This window comes from Odocoileus virginianus, chromosome 2 (genome assembly GCF_023699985.2).
Source record: "Odocoileus virginianus isolate 20LAN1187 ecotype Illinois chromosome 2, Ovbor_1.2, whole genome shotgun sequence".
Classification (NCBI taxonomy): Eukaryota; Metazoa; Chordata; class Mammalia; order Artiodactyla; family Cervidae; genus Odocoileus; species Odocoileus virginianus.
Genome location: NC_069675.1, coordinates 17,865,573 through 17,874,045, shown reverse-complemented (window position 1 = coordinate 17,874,045; position 8,473 = coordinate 17,865,573). Strand labels below are relative to the sequence as shown.

The following is an 8,473-nucleotide window of genomic DNA, read 5'->3' as shown; positions in this document are numbered from 1 at the left end:
GACAGGAGGGAGGGGACGTGTGTATATCTGTGGCTCATTCATGGTGATGTATGGCAGAAACCAAACAGTACTGTAAAGCAATTATCCTGCAATTTGTTGCTGCTGTTTTTCAGCTGCTCAGTCATGTCTGACTCTTTGCATCCCAGTAGACTGCAGCATGCTAGGCTTCCCTGTCCTTTACCAGCTCTCAGAGTTTGCTCAAACTCATGTCCATTGAGTGATGCCATCCAACCCATCTCATCCTCTGTCGCCCCCTTCTCCTCCTGCCTTCAGTTTTTCCCAGCATCAGGTCTCTTCCAGTGAGTCAGCTCTTCGCATCAGGTGGCCAAAGTATTGGAGCTTCAGCTTCAGCATCAGTCCTTCCAATGAATATTCAGGGTTGATTTCCTTTAGGATTGACTGGTTTTATCTCTTTGCTGTCCAAGGGACTCTCCGGAGTCTTCTCCAGCCCCACAGTTCGAAAGCATCAATTCTTTGCCACTCAGACCTCTTTGTGGTCCAACTCTCACATCTGTTACATGACTACTGGAAAAACCATAGCTTTGATTATATGGACCTTTGTTGGCAAAGTGATGTTTCTGCTTTATAATAAACTTTCTAGGTTTGTTACAGCTTTTCTTCCAAGGAACAGTGTCATTTAAAAATAAATAAATTAAAAAAAAATCAGGAATTGAAAGATATGGGGTGGAGTTAATTTATTAAAGTTTGTCCCCAGCTTGCTGTGAACTGACCTCATCTTACCAAAGTTAATATGTTAATTCTCAGAGGAAGTTCACATGTGGGGTTTGTCATCCCTAAATTTGTGTACTGCTGCTGCTGCTGCTTCTAAGTCACTTTAGTCGTGTCCGACTCTGTGCGACCCCATAGACGTCAGTCCACCAGGCTTCCCCATCCCTGGAATTCTCCAGGCAAGAACACTGGAGTGGGTTGCCATTTCCTTACAGCAACTATTAAATTAATAAACTGATTATTATATTACCTCTTGTGGAGGAGTTAGTTCCTCCTTATTTATACATATCCTGTATGTTTTCATACTTAAAATGACTATGGATAACATAGTTGAAGATGAGTTCTTCTCTATATTCTAAACCGTAAAGCTCAACCTTTCTTGGCCTGTCCCCTGGGTCCCAGACTAGAGAAGGCTGGAAGCCACAGACTTCCTCAAATAACTTGCTATGGTGACTATGGTAACATTTCTCCTCTGGGCCACTAAAGACTACTCATTCAGCAGTTGTAACATGCAGAACCACTAAATGTGAGAACTTTAGTTGATAGGTCCAGAAGTTTTTGGCAAATCTGTTTTCTTTGCCACGTAAATGTGCCAAGAGTTCTTAAGGCCAGATTAGGAAGCTTGAGTCTTTGGGACCCCCTTGAGCAGACTTGGGGGAAGGGATGCTGGAAGAGATCTCTGTATTGTCCACACATGAAATCTCACAGTAATAGATTCTTCATAAATCTCACTTGTTTATGTGAGACTCACTCTTTCCCCTGAAAGTTTGGAAAAGAATATACTCAGCGAATTATAAAATGAGGTTTGATCACAAAAATTGAGGTCCTGTTGTTTCTATAGCAGAATGGGGCTCTGGGGGGATATATTGCAATGAAAAAGCATCAAATTTTGATAAGTGATAGACATGCTAGACTTCATTCCTTCACAATTACCAGGGGGGACATTTCTTAGAAAGTTATAGAAAACTGGTCAATTATCCCTATTTATTTGGACTGTTTGATTATGCTTTATTTCCCATTTAACTTTCTATTAATAAACTTGGTGCTGAGACAAAAGGATTTTTGTGCTACTAATGTACACTGTGGTCTAGCTTCCAGAATATTTTAAATAATTGCTCTTATATTGGCTTAAAATTGTGAACCAGAAACCTTTTGGGACCTTTCACTTAATCTGAGCTGTTTCTAAGCCTATTGCTTTTGCAACCATTTCCAGTAGAATTTTTTCACCCTCCTCTTTTTTCCCCAGGTAATCCTTGTGAAATCTTTGTAGGAAACCAGGTGCATTTAGGTGTACTATTCTTGCAAATTAGATTCCTCCCTGTAGCTCCATGCCATCTTCCATTCTCTTCTTCTTCACCATCTTCAAAGGCATTTAGGTTCCCATCTGCACAGAGGAATGTGCTAGACCCTAGGCAAACAATTTAATGGAAATAAATCCTGCCCCCTGGGGACTTCATGTGTATGTTGATCAGAAAAACCTGATGGCTATAACAAATAACTTCCAAATCTCAGTGGGTTAACACAATAGAAGTTCTTTTTTCATTTATTTCACAATCTAGCAGAAGTTGGTAGGGACTGGGGTCCATGCATGCATTTAGGGATCCACATTCCATCCATTTAGTAGCACCTGCATCCCGTAAGGCGTCAGAGGCTTCTACTGCAAGCCCTGACTACAGTCAACAGAAAGGGGGAAAGACAGCATGGACAGAGCACACAAGAGGTTTTTAAGAGATCAGGTCTGGAATTTACAGTCTTATCTAACTAGTCAAAATAATAAATCACCCTAGCTAGTCAAAATAATTGTTCCTGTATTGTTGTTGTTGTTTAGTCACTCAGTTGTGCCTGACTCTGTGACCACATGAGCTGTAACCCACCATGATCCTCTGTCCATGAGATTCTCCAGGCAATAACACCAGAGTGGGTTGCCATTTCTTTCTCCAGGGGATATTCCCGATCCAGGGATCGAAGCCTGCATCTCCTGCATTGCAGGTGAATTCCTTGCCACTGCCACCAGGAAAACCCCTGCTATATACTGGTAGGCATATGGCAAATCTGATTTGATCAAGTTATAGAATCTCAGTGAAGGGAGCATGGAAAATATCATTTTTGAAATTTCCTGTAAATATAAAATTATTTAATTATAATAGTTAAAATAAATAAAACTTGAAAAAATGAAATGATAGCCTGAGTGGGGAAGCAAAGTTAATGGCAGAGACAGAATGTCAAGGGTAGAAAATATATTTTAGATCATCTTAATTTAACAAAGCATATGGAAGAGGGAAATAAAGGTACAGAGAGACAAATCAAATAGTCAAATATCCAGACAAAATAAACAGTATCTGCCTCAAAATGAAAGGTTTATTGTTCTTAATCCAATACTTTTGTCCCAGATTATTCTTGGAACATTTTTTTTTCCCTGTGAATTGAAGAGAGGGGGAGAATTCAGGCATAGTGTAGTAACAACCCTATAATAAATTTATTTAACACATCGCAGGACTATTAATCTTAATTTTCTGGTTAATTCCTAATCCATTATCTACAATTCCTTCATATACTACACACACACACACACACGCGCGCGCGCACGCACGCACACACACAAACATCTTGCCCTTTTCTCCTCAACATGCTATCCACAGTCTTCCAAGATGAGTAGAATGAAACTCAATGAATTAAGTAGCCTGCAAAAGTTTCATGGCCAACAATGGGCAAATTCTGACTTGAAACCTCCATCCATCTAATAGCAAAGCTCAAGCTCTTCTCTGAGGACTGGGAAAGCCCCTGAGAAAGGTGAGAGGAGGAATATCTAGAAACAGTCAGCTGAGTGAGTGAAAAATATTTCTCAGGGCACCAAAGAATAGTTTGTAAAATATTGTTTATTGAAAAATATTTCTCAGGGCACCAAAGAATTGTAATTTATGCCTGTAAATTTTTGTACAGCTGCAGTTCTTAAGTGAGTGAATTTGAGGTACAGTGGGCTTTCTGTCTGTAGTTTTAGGATCTGTCCTTTGGAAAAAGGATTTGAATTGCTTATTTTATTCCCTTGGCTAACTTTTTGCATGATCAACATGTTCAGTTAAATGATATGTTAATTTGGTGAGACCATGGCACTCTGTCTTGCTTCAACTCTCAAAGTATGTAATAGTATCATTGACCACTGACTGTATCCTTCCTCTGTGCCTAGTAGTATAATACATTGCATTTATTATTTCTATTTCACACCACAACTTTGGAAAGGAAATATTTCTATTTTACAAAAGAGGAGTCTAAGGACCTTTTACCTGTCCCACACCTCCAAGGTCAAATGTAAAATTGGTACAATTTATAAGATATAGTTAGTTTATAAAAACATATTTATATTAAATAGCACTGCCAAAGGTAGACGTGTCTCTTTTAATGGATTTCTATCACCATTTCACTTCATACACTTGTACAACCATTTCTGGGTATCTTATAGCAAAATGTCTATCAAGTTAGAGATCTTTTCAATAATCTATTTAGTTACTGCAAACCTAGTAGAAATATAAAGAAGGAAATGAACTGCAATTGAACTTGTGGAATTCTTCACCTTTCCATTCTTCCCTCCATTTCCTCTTGATGTTGAAACTGTGGTTTCCCGGTTTTCTTAGAGTCTCTGCGAGTCACTCTGACCCACCAGATGGTCCCTGGTGATACAGAGACCTCACAAAGGAACCCTGAGGCAATAGCTCTTTCACTTCCAAGTGAAGGCCTTAACAACACCTAGCTGGACTCAGGTCTTCGGTCTATTAGCATTGAATATAAGGCCCTTTGCCTTCTCCTTACCAACCAGAACTCAGTGGAACTGAATAAAGATCAAAGCTGATCGCCACACTCTTCTTACTGGGCCTATATTGCTAAAAGCATCTCTGAACCCACAAGTCTGTTGATTCATTTATGCATTGAGAATGCAGAGTATTAGCTCCTGGACCACCATGGAAGTTCCTTGTTGATTCATTTATATCTACAAATACTTCTCTCTTAGGCAGAGTATTAGTTGACAGAATTTCCTATATGATGAGGACGGTGATTTGCAAAATGCTCTTCATACTCATATGTATATCACTGTTCTTTACCATAGGGAAGTAACGGAGGGTACTCTTCCCAGTCCAGTGTCGAATAGAAATAAAGCAATCTATTCTAATGAAATGCAGACTATTATTTTGTTTTGCCTCCCGGTCGACTCTTCAGGCTGAGTTAATTTCTTACTGATAACAGCTGATGCAGTGTCTTCAGTATTTCATTGGCACAACTGTAAAGGGGAGCACACCAAATGAGAGAAATTAAACAAGGTATAACCAGGTTGACTGTTTTAAGTGCTTTAATGAAACTATCTAATATATGTAAGTTGGAATCAAGCTCTGTACAGTAATGAGACACATATATTCTATTCCTTTAGAGTTATTTCGCAAAAAAGAAGCTACAGTTCAGGAAAAAGGTAATGGCTGCTTCCCATTTAGTGACTAACATTCTTCTTCATTCCGCATGGTGTGGCTCATGCTTATAAATATTAAAAATCTGGTACAACCAAGCATAATCAACCAACACTTACTCAGCTTCTACCAAGTACCAATCATGCTAAATGCTAAGGAAATGAATTAGACACATTCCCTGTCCCCTTTAAAAGCAAGAAACAGAGACTTTATACATCAATAGAAATTCATAAAACTACAGAGAGGGAGTGATTAACCACAGACACTGGAATTTGAAAATTGGATAGGATTTCACCTAGAAGAAGGGCAGCTGAGTACATTATTTTTGCAAGAAGTACAGCATCTATAGAGGCATAATGGTGAAGCAACAGGGTATGTGCAGGGAACAATAAAAATTAGCTTTCTTTTTTTTGAAGTTATGAAAAATATTTATACAATTCATATTTTAAAATAAATAAAAATTGGGACTGAGAAGACATAAACCTATAAGCATAGTTACTTTAAAACTTCTTTTTCAATAATTCATAGGAACAAGAAGCAGTCTCTCGGGATATAGATATTTGAAAAACATTTCAAGTTAACCAACATGACTTAATTGATGTTTCTAAAGCACTATACTTAACAGTAACAGAAAACACTTTCAGTTGCAGTATACATAGAACTTCCATCAAAATAAACTGTATGAAGATAGCTTCTTTTAATTGCTGGAGGGAAAAGGGCTGAAGTGAGTGTGGAGATATGGTAGGAAACACTGCTGATGAGGTAACCAGAGACTAGATGGTATGAGACAGACAGAATTCACTATGTTAGGTACTATGTGGGATACAAAAAAGTCTTAAGACTTTTTGCTGCTCTTAAAGAATTTATGATCAAATTAAGGTGAGAAACCAACACACACGAAGAAATTAAGACATAATTAAGAAGTCAATGATGAGTTGCTGACTGTAAGTGCAGTTGGGATTCAAAGAAGGTACAGAGATCAATACAGTCTGGAATAATCAAAGAATTAAGGGAAAGTTGAATTTGAGCTGCTCCTTGAAGAATGGGAAGACTTAGCTCAAAAGCTGTTAACCAACCAGTACTACCCCCTAGCGGACATTTGGAAAGGTGTAGGTTGAATTTTAGATGTCACAGTGGGAAGGTGAGAGGGTCATTTTAGGAATTGCCTTGTGATGCAAAGAGACCTACTCAACGAAGAATTGTCTCTCTCAAAAGTCTAGTAGTGCTCCCACCCAGAAGCACTAGCTACTTAAGTAGGGGGCAGAGAGAGTAGATTCCAAATGGTGAAAACAAAACAAATATAAGAATTATGGGGATGTATCACTGCGGGTCATTAACAAGATGAGTTAAATAAAAAACATTTATTTATTCAGAAATAAATCCTATTCAATTTTAAAAATTGATTAACTTTTGCAACTTATACCAGAAATTACATGGTTAAATAGGCATTTTTATGGGATTGCAATCTCAAATATCATTAGGGATTAGAAACAGTATGTCAGGGATTTAACCAGCATTCATCCCTCAGTCCTGTCACTTCCCTGGTGGCTCAGATGGTAAAGCGTCTGCTTACAATGCGGGAGACCCAGGTTCAATCCCTGGGTTGGGAAGATCTCCTGGAGAAGGAAATGGCAACCCACTCCAGTACTCTTGCCTGGAAAATCCCATGGATGGAAGAGCCTGGTAGACTACAGTCCATGGGGTTGCGAGAAGAGCAACTGAGCAACTTCACTTCACTTCATCCCTCAGTGCTGCAAGGTCATTCTGGATGCACGCAGCTCAGCACTGCGGCTGTATCATCCCCTCTCCAAGCAGTACGTGCCCATTTTCTGTTTCTGACCATCCACCAGGGGGTGCATCAAACTGTCTAAGTCAGTTGTCTGTGTCATTCTTCTGAGTTTATGGCTTCTGCCTGCTCTTGGCTTCTGTTTACTGCCTTTACTCTCAGATTTCTCCTGCATTCCTAACTGCCGTATATCTACATCTTCCTTTCAGACGCTCCAAGATTGGTATCTGATCACTTTGTTTCATGGCTCCGTCCCTGGGAGGCAAGCCCTTAGGCTCCATGGGCTTTGGGTCATTGGCTGACTTGTGGTTTGCTTGCTCTAGAGCCTCTACATTGTAGGTCATCACCCATCAGTTTGCTGTGAAGGATCAAGATGGTCATAAGTACGGGGGACTCATGTAAAAGCAACAGGGCCCCAGCCTTATCAACAAAGCCAGTGAATTTTCAACAAGAACTCTGGCTATGCTGAAATGAGGTTCAATGAAAGTGGAATTACAGGATCTGCTACTCACAGTTGCAGTTAAAAAAAAAAATCAAATGCCAACTTTGCTGAGCACACAGTATGGAATAAATTGTTCACCATTTAGAACTCTGCCATCACATTTATGCATATGGATTGTGGTCACTTTCAAGTTCAGGTGATACTACTTTCAAATATGAGGGTCATGCATTTACTGTCATTTTAAAGTCAATAACTACAAAATTTATCTCATAGATTTCTATCAACACTAAATTGCCCTCCAAACTTCTCTATTTCCAACCATCGTAGTAGAAATTTTATAGGGAGTATAGAATTAATTGTTGAGGGAAATATATCATGGCTGTGAACTGCAAGTATTCTAGACTCCACTTACTAAGAGTGCCCCTGGGTCAAGTCTGATGGAAAGAAATACCTTAATAACCACATAAAACAAATTTTATAACCTGATGGCCCGCCAGCCAAATTGGGCTGAGAATGTTTTTCATTTTGATGAACACTGTATATTATAAATATTTGAATTAGAATGGCATGTGAATTAGGATTTCAGTGGTCTCCACCAGTCCAAAAAGGTATAGCTAGAGAAGAAGCCATAAACAAGTACCAATTTGCAGGAGATGAAGTACAGGTGTATAACACTGCACAAGGCCAGGTGATGAGGTCAGGTGGATGACGTTTTATTTGGCCTATGATTTTAAATGCTAACACTTCACTTCTTTTAAGGTGATCATGCTCACCAGCCACTGTCTGACACCTACAGTCACACACTGTCTCTTTCGCCTGCATGTAAGCCTGGTCCAGTGGGAAAAATAGATGTGCACTTCGAAGTCCAATTAAAACACACACTACCAGCAACACAGTACTGAAAGCCCCATTAGGCATCTTATGAATGCCCAAGAGCGCCCCTGACCATGTTTGGAGTGACACATTTTGGCTCAGTTGGTGAAAATTAGGATCAGGCTCAGGACACTGGAGAGTACGCACTGCATCCCATATGGCCTGTGTGTAGGTAGATTGCTCCCTGGGTGC

General features: G+C 39.4%; 1 non-coding gene across 1 annotated transcript; it reads left to right on the top strand.

Moving 5' to 3' along the window:
- Positions 1-6,718: 6,718 nt before the first annotated feature.
- TRNAC-ACA (transfer RNA cysteine (anticodon ACA)) lies at positions 6,719-6,790 on the top strand. Its single transcript has one exon. It is a non-coding gene; the product is annotated as a tRNA-Cys (tRNA).
- Positions 6,791-8,473: the final 1,683 nt, after the last annotated feature.